The 21712-nt window shown below is 44.4% G+C and overlaps 1 protein-coding gene and 1 long non-coding RNA gene across 2 annotated transcripts in view; one reads left to right on the top strand and one right to left on the bottom strand.

Annotated features, from left to right (window-relative positions):
- Nucleotides 1–21712, top strand: part of nuf2 (UF2 component of NDC80 kinetochore complex) — a 162559-nt gene that overhangs the window by 34463 nt on the left and 106384 nt on the right. The gene's annotated exons all lie outside the window — the stretch shown is intronic.
- On the bottom strand, nucleotides 19549–20397 carry LOC143711989 (uncharacterized). Its single transcript, XR_013194947.1, has 2 exons — nucleotides 20246–20397; nucleotides 19549–19852 (listed from the first exon to the last, which is right to left on the bottom strand). It is a non-coding gene; the product is annotated as an uncharacterized LOC143711989 (long non-coding RNA).

Genomic DNA, 21712 nt, shown 5'->3' with positions numbered 1-21712 from the left:
CCTATTACACCTACGTTGGACCTCTGTAATTCTTTTCTAGAATTCTTTGTTGAGAAGATTGTTACTCTTCGATCTTCTGTAACTTCATCCTTGCGACCATGATCCCTCTGTTCCTCCTATATGCCTCGCGGCGCTAGATCAGTTTGAGCCTATATCAATCCTCTCCCTATCTGAGATGGTCAATCATCTGCGGCCCACAGATTGGCCCTCAGACAGTATTCCCTCTCGTCTGATCCGAGAAGTCTTTGACACCGTTGGACCACGTATTTTATCATTGATAAATACTTGTCTTGTTTCTGGTCATGTTCTGTCCGCTTTTAAACAATCTTTCCGGGGGAGTTGTTGTTCCAGCAGCGGAAGGCCAGTGCTGGCTGGTGCCGAAACAGATAAGATTGGGATTGTTTGGTCTTGGGGCGAGTAGCCGCATTCCAATTTACACAGGCTATTCTCCTGGTCCGTTTTGGTCTATAGGTAGATATCTTCAACGTCCTCCACGGAAAGAGCCGCCAGACACACGACCCGCCACCTCTCCCACGCGTCCATCGTGTAGCCAGCTGCGAACGTCCCGGCAGGGCAGTCAGGTTCCCCCGAACCCAAGCTTCTCGTCCAGAAGATGGTGTCAATTGCGTTGAGAGACCAGTTGATCTCTTAGTTTGGAGGTTGTGCAGTTGATCAGTGCTGAGAGCGTCTCTCCAAGTACAAGACAGTAGACTAGACGTGACGAGAGGAGCAAAGCAGGGGAGGGAGAGGGAGAGAAAATGCGACCGCCTTCGTTGAGAGCAGAAGTAGAAGACATGTTTGTCGTAAGTTTTATTGTAAAAATATAGGATATCAACATAATGATGTAGTTGTTTATATTTTCAGCTTCATTGCAAGTGTGTGACATTTAGTATAGAAATAAACAATGGTAATTGAGTGCTTTTCCTAAAAATGACAAAGAAAATACAGGGTCATATATAAATATAAAGTCAGTATGTGAGGATAAATATATGTGTTTTAGTCTGAATTAGGTAAGATGTGTGCTTCCATTTGTCATGGCCCCTCTGCTTTACAGGGGTGGTTTCTCCTGCAGGCACAGGAGGGTCGTTAGTGATTGGAGCCACCTGGGCTCAGGGTATTTAAACTTCCTCACTAACCACTCTGTCTCTCTCTCTCTGCTCCTCCAGGTATGATCCTGCTTTGTTCCTTTGTAGTTTTACTTAGTTTCCACTCAGTCATGTTCACACACAGATTCACGCATCCCTGCACTTTACATACATCCTACATTATGACATTTTCACACCTCATTCCCTTTTCTTTGGTTAAAGTTAATAGTTTTTGGTTTACAATAAATAACCTTTTTGATTGGCCTATACCTGGTGTTTGTGTCCCCTCATTTTTGCCACAGGCTATGAGCCGGCCTGTGACAAGTGGGGGCTCGTCCGTAATTTAAAGTTAATTGTACTTTAGTATTCTAGTTTACTTTAACATTGTTATAGTTGAGTTAAAGTTTTGTTTAGTTTGTCTTTGTCTTATCATTGATATGTTTGTTTATTTATAGTTTGGCTTATTTGATTATTGTTTTGTAGTTAACTTGGGTTGGTAGTTTTGTTAGTTTAGTTCAGATTGCCAATGTTTTGTATGAGGGGATACTTTGGTTGGGCCAATATTTTTTTGGAGAGAGCGTTGAGAGCCATGTGTTCCATTTTGTTCAGTTAGCTTTGTAGCTAAATTTGTTTAGCAATTCACTCTGTGCCTTTTCTGGGTTTTTGTTCAGGTGGGAGTCCTCTCCTGTTGAGGCTTATCAGCGAGTGTCAATAGGAGGCTCGTGGTGTTTTTTTTTTTTTTTTTTAGGTGGCAGTGAACGTGGGTAGAGCTTCCCTTTCCCTTTTTCCCTACATCGGCTCGGGAGCACGTCCGTGGATATGGGGGGGCCGCCAGTTTCTGGTTGTCTTTTCCACTCCACTGGTTTTGTGTGCATAAAACCCCACCACATGTGACTGCACGAAGACCAAGGGCCAGTTAGTTAGTAGTTTTTGGAGGATAGTGGGGTGTGGCTCCTGTCCTTAAACCCAGACTGGCAGCAGGTGAGTTGTGTAACATATTTTTGGGGCATTTCTAATGGTTGTATTGGTTGAGGAAAATGTCTTCCACTTTGAGAAGTTTCGTTCAGGTTCCTTCAGAGTTAGCCTTAGAGTTGTGTACTAAGGAGCAGTTAATTGAAATAGCGGAACATTATCAGATTGAGATTATTGATGAAAAACTTAAAGAGACTGTGAAAGCTGTATTAAAGCAAGGTCTTAGGGAAGTAGGTGTTCTTTGTGGTCAGTCAGGAAGTAGTGAGGGTGCAAGTTTTCAGTCTAGCCCTTCATTAACTTTTGAGCAGCAGAGGGAGTTGTTGCAAATGCAGTTAGAGAGAGCGCGATTGCAAAATGCTAATAGATCAGAAGAAAGACCACCACAGTTTGATGTTTCACAGAATCTTCGATTGTTGCCTAAATTTGATGAGTCAGATCCAGACACATACTTTACTTTATTTGAGCGTATTGCGGGAGCTAGAGCTTGGTCAGATTTGGATAGGACTATGTTGTTGCAATGTGTACTTGCAGGTAAAGCACGTGAGGCTTTTTCAGCACTAAGTGTAGCTGACTGTAAAGTTTATGATAAAGTTAAGTCAGCAGTTCTGAAGGTCTACGAGCTTGTGCCGGAGGCATATCGTCAACGCTTTCGTTACAGGAAAAAACTAGATTCACAAACCTATTCTGAGTTTGTTCGTGATTTGTCTTCTGCATTTAATCGTTGGTGTACAGCTTCTCAAGTTAGCACTTTTGAGGTTTTGTCTAACCTGATTGTGTTAGAACAGTTCAAAAATTCTGTGTCAGACCAGGTTGCTACATACATTAATGAACGTAAAGTTAAGTCTCCAATTGATGCAGCAGTCCTTGCAGATGAGTACAGGCTAACACATAAAAGCCATTTTGAGTCAAATAGTGACATGCACCATAAAAATAATTTTCCTCTTAGGAATAGTAGGTCACCTTTTTTTGGAGCTTCTTTCCAAAGGCCTCAGCAGAAGTTTGGTTCTGGGGGACCTAAAGCAACAGTTAATGTTAATACCTGTCGCTACTGTTTAGTTGAAGGACATTGGAAGAAAGATTGTCCTCTTCTGAAATCAAAGTCAGGTCAAGTTAAACCTGCTGTGATGGCAGCTCCTGTTACAGCCTCTCACCACCAGGGTGAGTTTTTTCAGCCACTAGTTAAGTTTGGTTCTCTGTCTTCCCACTGTGATTTTTCAGCCTTTATTTCGGATGGTGTAGTGTCCCTGGTAGATGGCAACCAAAATGTTCCGGTTAAGATCTTGAGAGATACTGGAGCTTTAGATTCTTTTATACTGGAATCTGTCCTGCCATTCTCTAAGGAGTCTGATACTGGCAGTTGTGTAATGGTACGTGGCATGGGTTTAGTTCCATTCTCTTCTCCTTTACATGAAGTTACCCTAAAATGTGGTCTGGTAGAGGGTGATGTAGCTGTTGGGGTTAGACCCCAGTTGCCAGTAGAGGGAGTTCACATGATTTTGGGGAATGACTTGGCAGGTAGTAAGGTGTGGGCAGATGGCAACCTAAACATATATACGATAACGACTAAAGAGCAAATGAAGCTTAACTTACGTTTCAGAAGCGCGCACGGCGGGCCTTCATCGCCGCAAAGGTCTTAACTGCATCCTCTATTTCGATTCTCTGTGCCAGTTCATGTTCTGTGGAGATTGTTGCCAGTCCATTAAGTCTGTTCCCTGTTCACAAAACGTTCCCCATTCAAAGCAATCGGGACGTCACATATGAAACAGCCAGCCACCGCTGTCAGCGAGTCGCTGTATTCAAGCACCGAGGGCGCGCGCGCCGCGCCCATACCTTCGGTTTAGTTTCCCGAGCCCACGAAGTGCGGCAATCGGAACCCAGAGGCCATTCTGCCCCTATCTATACATGTAAAAGCATGGGAAGGGATATCAGAATGCAAAGGGGCCATAGAACCGGTACCTCCTTCTCTGAGCGAGTCAGACTTTTACAGCCGGTTCTATGGCCCCTTTGCACAACAGTTTCGCTATTTCAGCGCGGCTTGTCGAAGAAGTACTTCAAAACATTTTCGGTGTAACTGCCACGGTTCAGCTCGTCTGCGACAATCTTTGCGGCGTCCATCTTCATTGAATTTTGATATCAGATAGAGCCGGCCAGAGCGCAGCATAATAAGTAGCCACGCTGTTCACTTGGAGGGCGGGGGCAAAAGCCGGCTTATCCAGTATGGAAATACACACAGACAATGACACGCCACGCCCCTACTCCATGCTAGAATCTCCGAAAACAGGCCAATTTCAACCTCAAAATGTAAGCTTTTAAATATACCAATACTGCTATCTCAAACATGGAGAGGCTTCTTCATGATTTCAACTAACAGATTCTGCAAGAAATTGAAATTCACCAATTTTGAAAAAAAACGCTTCTTTCTCATTTTGCTCAAATTGTGTTGCCGACTTGTGTCCTTAGTTTCCGTGATCGGTCACATATTCAGATGAGAATAAAGTTAGGGTTAATTAAAATGAAGGAAAACAAATATATTGATCCGTTCTTAAAGGATAAATCAGGTATTTAGCACTTTGAGTCTATTTTCTAGTTTGTTTTGGATGAACTAAGTTAGAGTGATGGGTCCTGTCTCAACTTTTTGAATCTTTTAGAATCGCCTCTGACCGCTTCAGAGTGGCTGTCTACGAGCATACACAAACATGTCCTTAAAACAACCCTTAACGTTCGTTTTCAAAACTGTGCAAGAAGGACTATTGCAGTTTATAACACAGCAGGTAGACGCATCTTGAACACTGCGTTCTTCCCATGCAATCAAGTCTGGCGCCTTCTGTTTGTGCCGCGGATTCCCAAAATGCTTTGCGTTCACCACTGGTAATACGTCACGATGACGTCACATTAGCAATCTCTATTGAATGATTGAATCCGACAGAATATGACAAAGAGACTAGATTACAATAACTGGTGACGGTTCACTAATGAATAAAATATCATCTGAAGGGGACCGGTGACAACTATCGTCACACTGTTTCTGTGGTGTCGGTCGTTCTCTCACCCTCTCCGGCAGCGACCCTCTTCTCCTCAGCTCCCGCAGAGCTTTACGGGCCGCTGCCTCCCTCGCCGCCCTCTTATTGCTCCCGGACCCCTCCGGGAACTCCTCCAGTCCCAGGGGCACCCTCACCGTGAACCTAACAGAGGGAAAGAGGAGGAAGGAGAATATAATCTTTATTCCATGTGCACAACATGGACATGAACAAAGCCCATGTCAGTCAGTCAGTGAGAGAGAGAGTGAGAGAGAGAGAGAGAGAGATCGAACAGTGGAATTTGGAAACATAAAAAAAAATACTCCGTCATTTTGTTCATAGAGGTTATCATTCAAACTGCAAAGTGTTTACTTATTTGTGTAACTTACACTCGCAATAAAACCCAACATTGTGCTTTTGTCACACTCTAAACTCTTGTCAAACTGTAACCTCACACACAGTTTTAAAAGCAACATATTTATCCAACTCCATTTCAAAACAGTCTGTGGGTTACATCTTTTGGACATTATTCATATCGCATTGGTTTTCATTTCTTGTCTTCAGAGCAGTTACATATTCAGATGAGAATAAAGTTAGGGTTAATTAAAATTAAGGAAAACAAATATATTGATCCGTTCTTAAAGGATAAATCAGGTATTTAGCACTTTGAGTCTATTTTCTAGTTTGTTTTGGATGAACTAAGTTAGAGTGATGGGTAGAATGTTGACGATGGGTCCTGTCTCGACTTTTTGAATCTTTTAGAATCGCCTCTGACCGCTTCAGAGTGGCTGTCTACGAGCATACACAAACATGTCCTTAAAACAACCCTTAACGTTCGTTTTCAAAACTGTGCAAGAAGGACTATTGAAGTTTATAACACAGCAGGTAGACGGCATCTTGAACACTGCGTTCTTCCCTCCATGCAATCAAGTCTGGCGCCTTCTGTTTGTGGATTCCCAAAATGCTTTGCGTTCACCACTGGTAATACGTCACGATGACGTCACATTAGCAATCTCTATTGAATGATTGAATCCGACAGAATATGACACAGCCCCACCTCAGATATTTTTCACCAGCCGCCACTGAATACTGCTCTAAATTTCATATGTATATATCATGTCTTCAACATTTAAAATATGCACAATGAGGCTAAACATGTCATGCCAACACAAGCAAACCCGAGTGACTGGACAATGCAGTCTCAACACTACAGGTTCCAGATTCACTGTACTGATGATCCACAGGTTAGTAACAGTACTAAACTCACAGAAACAGCAGCTGTTGAGAGAGTTCCTCACTAGATGTGTTAATGTTACCTCGGACAGTGTGGATGTCCGGTCTGGCCTTCTCTAATGAAGGCCACCTCCACTCCTGTCCTCTGGCCCACGGTGAAAATGGCAGCTATTGAATGCTCCATTCTTAGGTTTGTCCGCGTTTCTTCTTCTTTTGTGTTTCCTGATAATTAGCAAACAAACAAAGGTTGTAGGGTCATAGCGCCACCTACTGTGCTGGAGTTGAATTTATTAATCCTCGAATAACAATAACATTTGGAAAGGATGTAAAAGCTAAGGATTGGCAATACATACAAATACACACACAAAATAAAATAATATATAATTTCTACATAATTGACACATCTTACCACAAATTAAGAATAGTTACAAATTACTTGATAAAAGAAACCTAAAAGTTATTTAAAATATAATGACATGACAAGGACAAGTTGTATTAATTCACTAACATGCAGACATTGATACACTAGCAAATCTTCTAAATTATGGTGAAATTCTCAATAAAACAGCTAGTTCTTACATTTGAACTATTTATCAGTAAATAAAATTAAATGGAACACTGTTGTTGTGAATATTATAATTATTTGGGGAGTCAAGTGAAATTCCTGAAGTGTCAAGGTGGTGTAACCTTTAAATCCACCTTCCAATGTCGGCTATCAACTATTCTAGCTTTGAGCTGCAGCTATTCAAATGAAATGCCTCATCTCCGACGCTGTGTGCAGTTGTGTATCGTCCACCGAGATTTAACAAAGATTTTATGCAAGACTTTGCTGATTTTATAGCAGGTCTAAGGTTAAACTATAATCATTTTATAATTTGTGGTGATTTTAACTTGCATGTTTGTTGTGAAAACAAACCTATGGTTAAGGACTTCTTAAATCTACTTAATGCTTTTAATCTCACTCAGTCGGTGTCTGGCCCAACACATGAAAAAGGACACACATTAGACTCATGTGTCTCATGGCTTGTGTGTTCATGTAAATGAAATGTGTAACGTATGTATTTCGGATCACTTTCCTGTTTTATTTACGATTACAGTCGCATGTTTTGTGGGCAAGTCTCCTTTTGCACACTGCCGCCATGTAATTAACAGTCAAACCCCGGCACAGTTTCTTTTTTTCAACTCTTTTTAACTCAACCTGCACAAATATCCGTTGAGGATGAAACGCACGAAAGCACTTTCAGAGCCTTGGCTAAATGACGCCACCCGAGCGATCAGACGTACATGTCGGCAAGCTGAGAGAAGGTGGAAGAAAGATAAACTCAGAGTGTCATATGAAATTCTACAGCAATACCTATCTGATTATCAGAGAGCTGTAAAATTTGCAAAATCTGTTTTTATTACTAAACTGGTCGCAAACAACCGTCACAGGCCACAGGTTCTTTTTAACATGTTTAATACTATTACAAATCCCCGTAACTCTGCTCCTATTACACCTACGTTGGACCTCTGTAATTCTTTTCTAGAATTCTTTGTTGAGAAGATTGTTACTCTTCGATCTTCTGTAACTTCATCCTTGCGACCATGATCCCTCTGTTCCTCCTATATGCCTCGCGGCGCTAGATCAGTTTGAGCCTATATCAATCCTCTCCCTATCTGAGATGGTCAATCATCTGCGGCCCACAGATTGGCCCTCAGACAGTATTCCCTCTCGTCTGATCCGAGAAGTCTTTGACACCGTTGGACCATGTATTTTATCATTGATAAATACTTGTCTTGTTTCTGGTCATGTTCTGTCCGCTTTTAAACAATCTTTCCGGGGGAGTTGTTGTTCCAGCAGCGGAAGGCCAGTGCTGGCTGGTGCCGAAACAGATAAGATTGGGATTGTTTGGTCTTGGGGCGAGTAGCCGCATTCCAATTTACACAGGCTATTCTCCTGGTCCGTTTTGGTCTATAGGTAGATATCTTCAACGTCCTCCACGGAAAGAGCCGCCAGACACACGACCCGCCACCTCTCCCACGCGTCCATCGTGTAGCCAGCTGCGAACGTCCCGGCAGGGCAGTCAGGTTCCCCCGAACCCAAGCTTCTCGTCCAGAAGATGGTGTCAATTGCGTTGAGAGACCAGTTGATCTCTTAGTTTGGAGGTTGTGCAGTTGATCAGTGCTGAGAGCGTCTCTCAAAGTACAAGACAGTAGACTAGACGTGACGAGAGGAGCAAAGCAGGGGAGGGAGAGGGAGAGAAAATGCGACCGCCTTCGTTGAGAGCAGAAGTAGAAGACATGTTTGTCGTAAGTTTTATTGTAAAAATATAGGATATCAACATAATGATGTAGTTGTTTATATTTTCAGCTTCATTGCAAGTGTGTGACATTTGGTATAGAAATAAACAATGGTAATTGAGTGCTTTTCCTAAAAATGACAAAGAAAATACAGGGTCATATATAAATATAAAGTCAGTATGTGAGGATAAATATATGTGTTTTAGTCTGAATTAGGTAAGATGTGTGCTTCCATTTGTCATGGCCCCTCTGCTTTACAGGGGTGGTTTCTCCTGCAGGCACAGGAGGGTCGTTAGTGATTGGAGCCACCTGGGCTCAGGGTATTTAAACTTCCTCACTAACCACTCTGTCTCTCTCTCTCTGCTCCTCCAGGTATGATCCTGCTTTGTTCCTTTGTAGTTTTACTTAGTTTCCACTCAGTCATGTTCACACACAGATTCACGCATCCCTGCACTTTACATACATCCTACATTATGACATTTTCACACCTCATTCCCTTTTCTTTGGTTAAAGTTAATCGTTTTTGGTTTACAATAAAGAACCTTTTTGATTGGCCTATACCTGGTGTTTGTGTCCCCTCATTTTTGCTACAGGCTATGAGCCGGCCTGTGACACATTTCGGTTTCCACAAATCCCTTCGCTCGACTGGGATGTTCTCTTGTGTTCTGGGCGGCGAGTGCAGTAACTGTAACATCGGGCATATGTTAAAAACATATTTATACCGACTTCATCAGGCAAAAAGAATCTTCACAAAGAACACAAAGAATGGCCTTCTCAGCTGCCATAGTTGCAACTCTTGCGTCATCAGAACAGCGTGTTCAACGTATCACCGTTTCTGTTTAATAAACGTTGTGCAACGTTTTGTCGGGGCTGAACGCAGCCCTGGTCCGGGGCAGGTGATGTTCCAGGGAAGGGGTTGCAAACTGAACTTGGATTTCAATTCTCTCTATACCTTTATCAACTTTATAAATTAACGTCACAACTTTTACTTGCACTGATATAGCAAGACTTTTTCTTTTAGTTGTCCTCTTTCATAGACAGCTATTTTCTTCTTGCTGTGCAAATTTGTTTAAATTCTTAATATTTTTTAATCTCGTAATATTCTGCAGAAGAGAGAAGTGACTCGCGCTGCTTCTCTCGTGAGAAACACTACTAACTAACTCAACCATGCCCAGCCCCTTTATTCTGAGTGTGAATTATTTAAATGAGGAATATTGTGACGTGTTTGTTCCCGGAAGAAACTACAATGGAGGCGTTTCAGGAGTTCAGAAACACTGACGCTGATATAAAGACCTGGAGCTTTTTCATGATCAAACAGCAACACTGATGATCATGAAATAAAGCATATTAAGTTCTCTTAAAATATGAGTTTCTGCATGAAAGTGTACAGAAAGTCTCACTGCTGAATATTTAGTATGTACTGCAGATGCTCTGTATGTGTGAAACACTGGGATGATCTTCTGCAATTGTCATAATGCATGCATGCAATGCTGTATCCCACAATGCAGTGCACTCAGCTTGGCTTTTAAGCATTTCTCGACCGGTGTTTAGTTTCTCTGATAAGCATTGATATGATTTTCTGTAAAGCTGTTTTGAAGCTCTACTAAGTCACATGTGCAGGTTCTACTGGCGCTCATGTTCTTCACTTCAGTGTTTTTGGCCAGATTTATTCCCGCTGCCTCCCGGGAGCAGAAAAGCACCCATTCTTGTTTTCAATGCAGGAACATGTTCATTAGTCTTTGTATTGTATGGTGCAGTTTTGTTTTTGCAAAATCATAAATCTTTATACAATTAGAGAAGATCCACTTGGCTGTGCAAGTTTTCCTCAAGATTAATACGAGCAGCCCTGCGACGCAGCACAAAATAAAGGACGGCTCCTGACTAAATAAATTACAGCCAAATGGCGTTCATCTTCAGAATGGATCAAACTCGGGAGGTTTATTGTTCTGGTGTGCGTTTTAGACAGAAAGGAAGTGTTCCCTCTGACAATCCTCAACACAGACACAATATGTGGTGAGTGTGTGCATGTGTGTGAGAGTATGTGTGAGTGTGTGTGTGTGTTACGTGCTTGAAGATGTTAACAGGATGATTGTGCAACATTTAAGTGAGATACAACTGTCGCCATGGGTGCAAGTAGCAGAAACCACCAAGAAGCAGAAAAATTAACGTTAAGTATGTTTTAATTGAAAAGCTGCAATGAGTTTACAAAACAGATTATAAGTATAAAAGAAAGACAAGTAAACAGAAATCCAAGAAAACAAGAGCGTCGCCAAATCAATGAAATAATCAAAACAGAATTTCCATAACTATTTAACCCAAACCTCTAAAATTACCTACCAAAAGAAAAATGCAGAAACAAACCCGATATCTTCAACGTATACGACGCCTTAAATAAACTACGCTGGCTAAAACAGAAAAGATACAGTGTATGGCAAACACTCTTCAACTAACTAACAAAAACAATGCTATCTACCGTTGTTTTTGAAGATGGATTTATAAAGGCCAACAATCAGTAGAATTCGAAATCAAGAAACAAGAAACGCTAAGTGGTTACTACCTGCAACACACTGCGTTTGAATCAGATTATCCGTGTGTAACACAGGGATAAGTCATACGCACACACCTGCACTTAATACGAGTTTTGAGTGATCTAGCGCTGAAACAGTGCATTCTCTCAGATCAGTCCAATAATACATCAACAACAACAATAAACAAACCCCAAGGTGTGTTGATTTCGAAATCACCGCATAAACAAACATTAATGTGTCGTGATCATGACTCTATTGACATTTTAACCCAAAGGCACGGGTGTTGAATGAGATCTGGTGCTGATCTGCTCACTCCTTGTCAATGGGGCCTTTTAAACTGCCAGAACATCAGCGGATTGGTCGAACGTCGGTCGTGATGTGTGACATCGTTACGTCATGTATATGATGATGGACAGCCGTATTTTTGAAAATTGCATCATCGTCTACCTTAAGTAAGGCAGATCAATAATATTGTTGAATATTAAATGTCCCCAACTAAGCAAGCCAAAAGCCAAGGCAACAGTGACAGGAACCGAAACTCCATCAGTGACAGAATGGAGAAAAAACCCTTGTGAGAACCCAGACTCAGTCACTCAGTTCTCCTCTGGCCAACGAACCAACAGAGTATGATTATGATTCAGGAGCATTACAGGTCAGAGGTCAGATTGGATCGGAACATTATATTATGCAGTTCATCTGTGTGAAGACCGGAGTCATCACGCGTGTCTGGAGACGAGTGTGTGGAGGATCAGTGCCGATGAGGCCTTCACAGGGAGAGTCTAGTGGACACAATCTCTGCTGACACTTCAGGGATGCGTTGTGGTCGTGTCCAGGCGCAGGTCCACCATCTGATCCGGATCCGGCCCAGATCCGGCTGACTTCAGTAAACCTCGGAATAAACAGAAAGACTAATATTAGCGTAAATGCCATTCTTCTTATGATGTAGCGAGTACATCAGGTGTTATAGGAAGTGTTCCCGGTTCCGGCTGAGAGAGCTGCTTGAGAATGAGAGATATAACTTTCATTTGGTGACTAATAATCATTTAACTGATTTGAATAATAGAAATGTATAATGTTCTATATGAATGCCAGGTCAAAGAGATGTGTTTTTAGTCTAGATTTGAACTGACAGACTGTGTCTGCTTCCCGGACGATGTTAAAAAATCCCGGACAGTCGATTTAGATATTCTAGGTATTATCAACTGGCCAGAATTTTGAGATCGCAATAGACGTGAAGGACTATAATGCGTTAAGAGCTCGCTCAAGTACTGGGGAGCTAAACCATTTAGTGCTTTGTAAGTAATCAGCAATATTTAAAAATTTATACGATGTTTAATAGGGAGCCAATGCAGTGTTGACAGAACCGGGCTAATATGGTCGTACTTCCTGGTTCTGGTAAGAACTCTAGCGGCTGCGTTTTGGACCAGCTGTAGTTTGTTTATTAAGCGTGCAGGGCAACCACCCAGTAGAGCATTACAATAATCTAGCCTTGATGTCATGAACGCATGAACTAGTTGTTCTGCATTTGTCAATGAGAGCATATGACGTAATTTAGATATATTATTAAGATGGAAAAATGCGGTTTTACAGACACTAGACACGTGACTTTCAAATGAAAGATTGGTATCAAAGAGCACACCCAGGTTCCTAACTGTCGACGAATACTTAACAGAGAATGTGATTAGCTTTGGTTGCCAAACTTTCGAAAGAAGCTCTGAGATCGTCATGTGAAGCACTGATCTCACTAGCGTAAGCTTTATCAACCTCTTTAGCCCTTTCTTTTGATCTTTCAAAAAGTGTTTAGCCTTGATGTCATGAACGCATGAACTAACTGTTCTGCATTTTTCATTGAAAGCTTATGATGTAATTTAGATATATTTATAAGATCGAAGAATGCGGTTTTACAGATGCTAGAAACGTGGCTTTCAAAGTGTGTGTGTGTGTGTGTCACTGGATAGATGCAGTGATGGTTGGAGACTCTGCTCTCCACATCAGGTCACTAAAGGTCAGAGATGAAGGCTTTTTACCAGCTGGAACATTAATCAAGTGTTATCAGTGTAAAATTAAACCAGTTCTGAGCCTTAAACCAGCTCTAAACCAGCTCAGTCTGCACATTAACCCACTCGTGTGTCATGTGTCTGTAATCGAGTCACTTTGGCTGTGAGTCTCAAACATTAAAAATGTCTTTGAAACTGGTCAGATGAGATGTGCTCCTTTCACTCTCTCGATTAGTGATTTAGGTTTAGATTCATCTTAAATAACACATTTATACTGAAGGGTTCATGTTAGTCATTGAACAGAAACACAACCTTCACATTTATGCTGTTTGGTGACTCTGTGTGTGTGTGTGTGTGTGTGTGTGTGTGTGTGTGTGTGTGTGTGTGTGTGTGTGTGTGTGTGTGTGTGTGTGTGTGTGTGTGTGTGTGTGTGTGTGTGTGTGTGTGTGTGTGACACTACGAGTTGCACTTTTCCAGATTCCACCGCGTCTGGATATGATCAGTTTTGAGTGGCACTCTTAAGTGTCACATTAACGTGAGTAAAAAAAACAGTTTGCCTCATAGTCTGCCTAATTATTGAAAATATTTGTGTTTATTCGTATATTCGTGAAATGATTTATAATAAGCATATAGGCCTACGGTGTAGCCTAGGTCTAAAGAGGCATTTCAGTTAGGCTATTGATTTATTTCCCGCCTAAGTGGGTCGTATTGACATACAAAAAAAAAGTGTGTCGCATTAGGAAAAAGGTTGAGAAACCCTGTTCTAGACGACACGATCATCCTGATGTGAGGGACCAACGTTATTACAGGGTTTCGATCTTTTATAAACACCCAATTTATACACTGAAAATTTAATATTATAAATCTAAAATTAGTTTTAATTAAGCTACATAATTATTATATATATTTGTGTGTGAAAACATTAAGTGTATTTATTGTGTCTGTGATCTTTCAGTTCTGCTGAACTTTGCCAATTTCATGGTTTTACATAAATTGGTATTCACTAAATAAATGGATTGTGCCTCGCTGTGGTAAATGATGCTCATTAATAAAAAATGAGCACCTCCTCTGCTCACTCGTGATCTGAAATGCTTTTCAACTTCCTGATGAAAAGCTGACCAGATCAGTGTGTGTGTGTGTGTGTGAGCGATGTTGTTCTCAACTAGGATGTTTATGTTGCTGGATTATTATTCCTCACTCACTCACTGATGTTATGTTAGTGCTGTGATCTAGAAGAGCCTCACATGCTCCCTCTGCTGGACAAGCCAAATTATGATGATGTTAGTCGTGTGTGTGTGTGTGTGTTCGCCAGCCGAGGCTCAGGATGTGGGCGAGTATCTGGAGATCTCTGGGATCGTTCGTTCTCAGTCTCACACACACTGTCGAGCGCTCTCTCAGACACACTCGGTCTCTCACACACTGTCGAGCGCTCTCTCAGACACACTCGGTCTCTCACACACTGTCGAGCACTCTCTCGGACACACTCGGTCTCTCACACACTGTCGAGCGCTCTCTCGGACACACTCGGTCTCTCACACACTGTCGAGCGCTCTCTCGGACACACTTGGTCTCTCACACACACTGTCGAGCGCTCTCTCAGACACACTCGGTCTCTCACACACTGTCGAGCGCTCTCTCAGACACACTCGGTCTCTCACACACACTGTCGAGCGCTCTCTCAGACACACTCGGTCTCTCACACACACTGTCGAGCGCTCTCTCAGACACACTCGGTCTCTCACACACTGTCGAGCACTCTCTCGGACACACTCGGTCTCTCACACACTGTCGAGCGCTCTCTCGGACACACTCGGTCTCTCACACACACTGTCGAGCGCTCTCTCAGACACACTCGGTCTCTCTCACACACTGTCGAGCGCTCTCTCAGACACACTCGGTCTCTCACACACACTGTCGAGCGCTCTCTCAGACACACTCGGTCTCTCACACACTGTCGAGCACTCTCTCGGACACACTCGGTCTCTCACACACTGTCGAGCGCTCTCTCGGACACACTCGGTCTCTCACACACACTGTCGAGCGCTCTCTCAGACACACTCGGTCTCTCACACACACTGTCGAGCGCTCTCTCGGACACACTCGGTCTCTCACACACACTGTCGAGCGCTCTCTCAGACACACTCGGTCTCTCTCTCACACTGTCGAGCACTCTCTCAGACACACTCGGTCTCTCACACACACTGTCGAGCGCTCTCTCAGACACACTCGGTCTCTCACACACTGTCGAGCGCTCTCTCAGACACACTCGGTCTCTCTCACACACTGTCGAGCGCTCTCTCGGACACACTCGGTCTCTCACACACACTGTCGAGCGCTCTCTCGGACACACTCGGTCTCTCACACACACTGTCGAGCGCTCTCTCGGACACACTCGGTCTCTCACACACACTGTCGAGCGCTCTCTCGGACACACTCGGTCTCTCACACACACTGTCGAGCGCTCTCTCAGACACACTCGGTCTCTCTCACACACTGTCGAGCACTCTCTCGGACACACTCGGTCTCTCACACACTGTCGAGCGCTCTCTCAGACACACTCGGTCTCTCTCACACACTGTCGAGCGCTCTCTCAGACACACTCGGTCTCTCACACACTGTCGAGCACTCTCTCGGACACACTCGGTCTCTCACACACACTGTCGAGCACTCTCTCGGACACACTCGGTCTCTCACACACACTGTCGAGCGCTCTCTCGGACACACTCGGTCTCTCACACACACTGTCGAGCGCTCTCTCGGACACACTCGGTCTCTCACACACACTGTCGAGCGCTCTCTCGGACACACTCGGTCTCTCTCACACACTGTCGAGCGCTCTCTCGGACACACTCGGTCTCTCACACACTGTCGAGCGCTCTCTCGGACACACTCGGTCTCTCACACACACTGTAGAGCGCTCTCTCAGACACACTCGGTGTCTCACACACTGTCGAGCGCTCTCTCGGACACACTCGGTCTCTCACACACTGTCGAGCGCTCTCTCAGACACACTCGGTCTCTCTCACACACTGTCGAGCGCTCTCTCAGACACACTCGGTCTCTCTCACACACTGTCGAGCACTCTCTCAGACACACTCGGTCTCTCACACACACTGTCGAGCGCTCTCTCAGACACACTCGGTCTCTCACACACACTGTCGAGCGCTCTCTCAGACACACTCGGTCTCTCTCACACACTGTCGAGCGCTCTCTCGGACACACTCGGTCTCTCACACACACTGTCGAGCGCTCTCTCGGACACACTCGGTCTCTCACACACACTGTCGAGCGCTCTCTCGGACACACTCGGTCTCTCACACACACTGTCGAGCGCTCTCTCGGACACACTCGGTCTCTCACACACACTGTCGAGCGCTCTCTCGGACACACTCGGTCTCTCACACACACTGTCGAGCGCTCTCTCAGACACACTCGGTCTCTCTCACACACTGTCGAGCACTCTCTCGGACACACTCGGTCTCTCACACACTGTCGAGCGCTCTCTCAGACACACTCGGTCTCTCTCACACACTGTCGAGCGCTCTCTCAGACACACTCGGTCTCTCACACACTGTCGAGCACTCTCTCGGACACACTCGGTCTCTCACACACACTGTCGAGCACTCTCTCGGACACACTCGGTCTCTCACACACACTGTCGAGCGCTCTCTCGGACACACTCGGTCTCTCACACACACTGTCGAGCGCTCTCTCGGACACACTCGGTCTCTCACACACACTGTCGAGCGCTCTCTCAGACACACTCGGTCTCTCTCACACACTGTCGAGCACTCTCTCGGACACACTCGGTCTCTCACACACACTGTCGAGCGCTCTCTCAGACACACTCGGTCTCTCACACACTGTCGAGCACTCTCTCGGACACACTCGGTCTCTCACACACTGTCGAGCGCTCTCTCAGACACACTCGGTCTCTCACACACTGTCAAGCACTCTCTCGGACACACTCGGTCTCTCACACACTGTCGAGCACTCTCTCGGACACACTCGGTCTCTCACACACACTGTCGAGCGCTCTCTCGGACACACTCGGTCTCTCACACACACTGTCGAGCGCTCTCTCGGACACACTCGGTCTCTCACACACACTGTCGAGCGCTCTCTCTGACACACTCGGTCTCTCACACACTGTCGAGCGCTCTCTCAGACACACTCGGTCTCTCACACACTGTCGAGCGCTCTCTCAGACACACTCGGTCTCTCTCACACACTGTCGAGCGCTCTCTCAGACACACTCGGTCTCTCACACACACTGTCGAGCGCTCTCTCGGACACACTCGGTCTCTCACACACTGTCAAGCACTCTCTCGGACACACTCGGTCTCTCACACACTGTCAAGCACTCTCTCAGACACACTCGGTCTCTCTCACACACTGTCGAGCACTCTCTCGGACACACTCGGTCTCTCACACACACTGTCGAGCGCTCTCTCAGACACACTCGGTCTCTCACACACTGTCGAGCGCTCTCTCAGACACACTCGGTCTCTCTCACACACTGTCGAGCGCTCTCTCAGACACACTCGGTCTCTCACACACACTGTCGAGCGCTCTCTCGGACACACTCGGTCTCTCACACACTGTCGAGCGCTCTCTCGGACACACTCGGTCTCTCACACACACTGTAGAGCGCTCTCTCAGACACACTCGGTGTCTCACACACTGTCGAGCGCTCTCTCGGACACACTCGGTCTCTCACACACTGTCGAGCGCTCTCTCAGACACACTCGGTCTCTCTCACACACTGTCGAGCGCTCTCTCAGACACACTCGGTCTCTCTCACACACTGTCGAGCGCTCTCTCAGACACACTCGGTCTCTCTCACACACTGTCGAGCGCTCTCTCGGACACACTCGGTCTCTCACACACTGTCGAGCGCTCTCTCAGACACACTCGGTCTCTCACACACACTGTCGAGCGCTCTCTCGGACACACTCGGTCTCTCACACACTGTCGAGCGCTCTCTCAGACACACTCGGTCTCTCACACACACTGTCGAGCGCTCTCTCAGACACACTCGGTCTCTCACACACACTGTCGAGCGCTCTCTCGGACACACTCGGTCTCTCACACACTGTCGAGCGCTCTCTCAGACACACTCGGTCTCTCTCACACACTGTCGAGCGCTCTCTCAGACACACTCGGTCTCTCTCACACACTGTCGAGCGCTCTCTCGGACACACTCGGTCTCTCACACACACTGTCGAGCGCTCTCTCGGACACTCGGTCTCTCACACACTGTCGAGCGCTCTCTCGGACACACTCGGTCTCTCGGACACACTCGGTCTCTCACACACTGTCGAGCGCTCTCTCAGACACACTCGGTCTCTCTAACACACTGCCGTCAAACGCTCCCATCACACACTCCCATCACACACTCCCTTCACACACTCCCTTCACACACTCCTCCCACTCGCTCCCGTCCCGTCTCACACTCCCGTCCCGTCACACACTCCCGTCACACGCTTCCATCACACACTCCCGTCACACAATCCTCCCACTCGCTCCCGTCCCGTCTCACACTCCCGTCACACACTCCTCCCACTCGCTCCCGTCCCGTCACACACTCCCGTTACTCAATCTTTCCACTCGCTCCCGTCCCGTCTCACACTCCCGTCCCGTCACACACTCCCGTCACACGCTTCCATCACACACTCCCGTCACACAATCCTCCCACTCGCTCCTGTCCCGTCACACACTCCCATCACAGAATCCTCCCACTCGCTCCCGTCCCGTCACACACTCCCATCACTCACTCCCGTCACAGGCTCCTATCACACATTCCCGTCACACACTCCTCCCACTCGCTCCCGTCCCGTCACACACTCCCGTCACACACTCCTCCCACTCACTCCCGTCACACAATCCTCCCACTCGCTCCCGTCACACACTCCCGTCACACAATCCTCCCACTCCCTCCCGTCACACGCTCCCATCACACACTCCTCCCACTCGCTCCTGTCCCGTCACACACTCCCGTCACATTTTGCTGTAAAAACACGTTATTGTGTATTGCTATCAGGAGAGCTCCAGTAAGCACACATCTCCAAAGTAGATGTACATAAACCATATACCTCTTAAAGATGCTTATTTTAAATGTCTATTTACATCTGACAAGAAAATCCTCTATAAGTATTGCAGATGAGCACATCACAACATGAAATAGACATCTGATGTATGTGTGCTATTTTAGAATTTACTGTTGTGGCAACACTGTTTACATTAGATAAATGTGCTGTAAGTAAGGTAAATACACAAATCTATAAAGTAAGCAAACATGTTATCTATTTTATTTGTCCATTAGTACTGTTGATAAATTGAGGAACATTTGGGGGAGTGGAGAGTGGCTCATGAAGCTGAATGCTGCATCAAAGGCTTTGAGTGAGTATACTACAGAAATGAATAACAAAATCTATTTAAATCTTAAGTTGTAGTTTATTTTAATTATTGTAATTTCAAACACAGTTATTACAGCACTTTTCTCATTCGGATCTGAAATGTCTGCAGACTGGTGTGAGCACTGAGGATGGAGAGCCCGGAGCTGAATCCTGGAAATGGTGCCATGGATGAGACGCTCCATCACTCCACCGGCCCTTATCGCCTCAGAACAACCTCCGGCACGGAGGCACGGTCACCTGGTGGTCAGCTGATTCATCAGAATAAAGCCACAGAATGAGAACCGCTGTGTGGAGATGGCAGTAGGATGAGGGGTTCAGCGCCTGTAAATACATGCTTGTAGTTTGAATAAAGCTTTGTTTGTGTTGTTGACTTGTATATGCATTTGTTTATTCTGATGGTTACTTTTATTCATTATTTTACTTATCCATGTTTCTTATTGTTGTTGTCAGTAAATAAAATACAATTATTTAATATATTTATGCTTTAATTCATTGCTTGACTATAACTGTATTTACTGCATTTATCTAGTGTGTATTCATGCATATGTCATATGACAAAACAAATTACATTTTGCTTGTTTTTACTAAAATATACAATTTTCTGTAAAAAAAAGTTTTGGTCAGCATTTATCATTATTATTGTGTAAGTTTTGGGGTGGGCTAGCGATGCAATTCATTCTGGGGTAATCTTGTTTTTTAAGGAGTGATACTTACATTTTTCTAGTATAAAAATCAACAGTCTTCTCCAAAGGTGAGATCTTCGAGCAGTCGTGTGCTGTGAGCAATGTGCAGACATTACAAACGCTGAGGAAAACTGTTCTAGGTATGGCTGTCGAGTTACTGATGTTATGAGGTGTTAGTGCACCTGTCGCTCATATCATTTTTTATTGCAGAACTTATGGTTACATACAAGATCAGGATGAACAATCATAATGACAGAAAACATAAATATGGGTTTGCATCCATCATAATATGATATTATATACACAGGGAAAAAAGAACAATGACAAGTTTAAATATCTTTGAATAATAGCGGTACAAACAAACTAATGTTGTTGTTGTTGTTATTTATAATCCAGAGGGATGAAACATTCAAAAAGAAAAAGAGGAAAACATAAAGGACAGCCCTTAGGGGCCCAAAAGGGCTTTTTGCTTGTGGGTGAACATTTTGGATTTAAAATAAAGAAATTAAAAACATATTCAAGAGATGACGATTTAGGTTTTTTGTAATTAAAAATTATATATTTAAGGTGTTATATATAAGTATTAATATATATATATATATATATATATATATAGCATATTTAAACTGTGGGTCACATTAGAAGCGTTAAAAATAAGAACTTAAATCGACCCTAAATGTATTGATTATACTACAATCACAAAATAAGCAGGTTTAATCAATATCAAGATATTACAGAGATTAATTAAACGTGTCGTTCATATCTTTTAAGTTGTTGCACTTGTGATAACGCGTCGTAGGTCACATGATAACGTCAACATGGCAGATGTCCGGTTCGCATTCATACTCAACGAGATTTGGCTATAAAGTACCTACTCTTTTAGAGCTCGTTAAGTCAAGTCAAGTCATCCTCATTTATATAGCGCTTTTAACAATGTAGATCGCTTCAAAGCAGCTTTACAGAGACAAACATATAATTTAAGGTAACAGAGATTGGTTTAGTTTTATCGTGGTTCTTGAAAAATGTTTTTTCCAGCTAAAGTTAGTTTTGATTGATTCACTTCCGTCTAAATGATCATTTGTTATTAAATTAGGGGCCGCTAAGACGACACCGTTCTCTCTAAACAGACTTTAAACGTGAACCTGTGATAGACGCTGATGGCGTTCACATGCGCATTAAGAATTGATTCTATAGTTATGTGCGTTTGAATATATGTGCGCAGGTTTGTAATTCTTACAAACCATGCCTAAACAAACTACTTGTCTTGTCTATAAATTTTGCAGAATTTTATTTTATCTTATCACTTCGGGTAGGTACGCGAACCAAAAAATTCCACAAGGCTTTATCTGTAGAGTGGTATAGGGATCCTCCATAGGGAGAGGCTAGTCGGCACTTCAGCGCTGCATTGTTATCGGGTCCAGGCGAAAGTCCTTCGTCAGATCTGGAAACAGCCTGGATCCGGCAGGCTGCGGGAAAACCTCGGGATAAACAAAGACAC

The sequence above is a fragment of the Siphateles boraxobius genome, unplaced genomic scaffold, assembly GCF_051911475.1.
Source record: "Siphateles boraxobius isolate OS27281-9 unplaced genomic scaffold, OSU_SipBor_1 5, whole genome shotgun sequence".
NCBI classification, from domain to species: domain Eukaryota; kingdom Metazoa; phylum Chordata; class Actinopteri; order Cypriniformes; family Leuciscidae; genus Siphateles; species Siphateles boraxobius.
The sequence above is the reverse complement of the archived record's forward strand: the minus strand, read 5'-3'. Positions and strand labels throughout refer to the sequence as shown.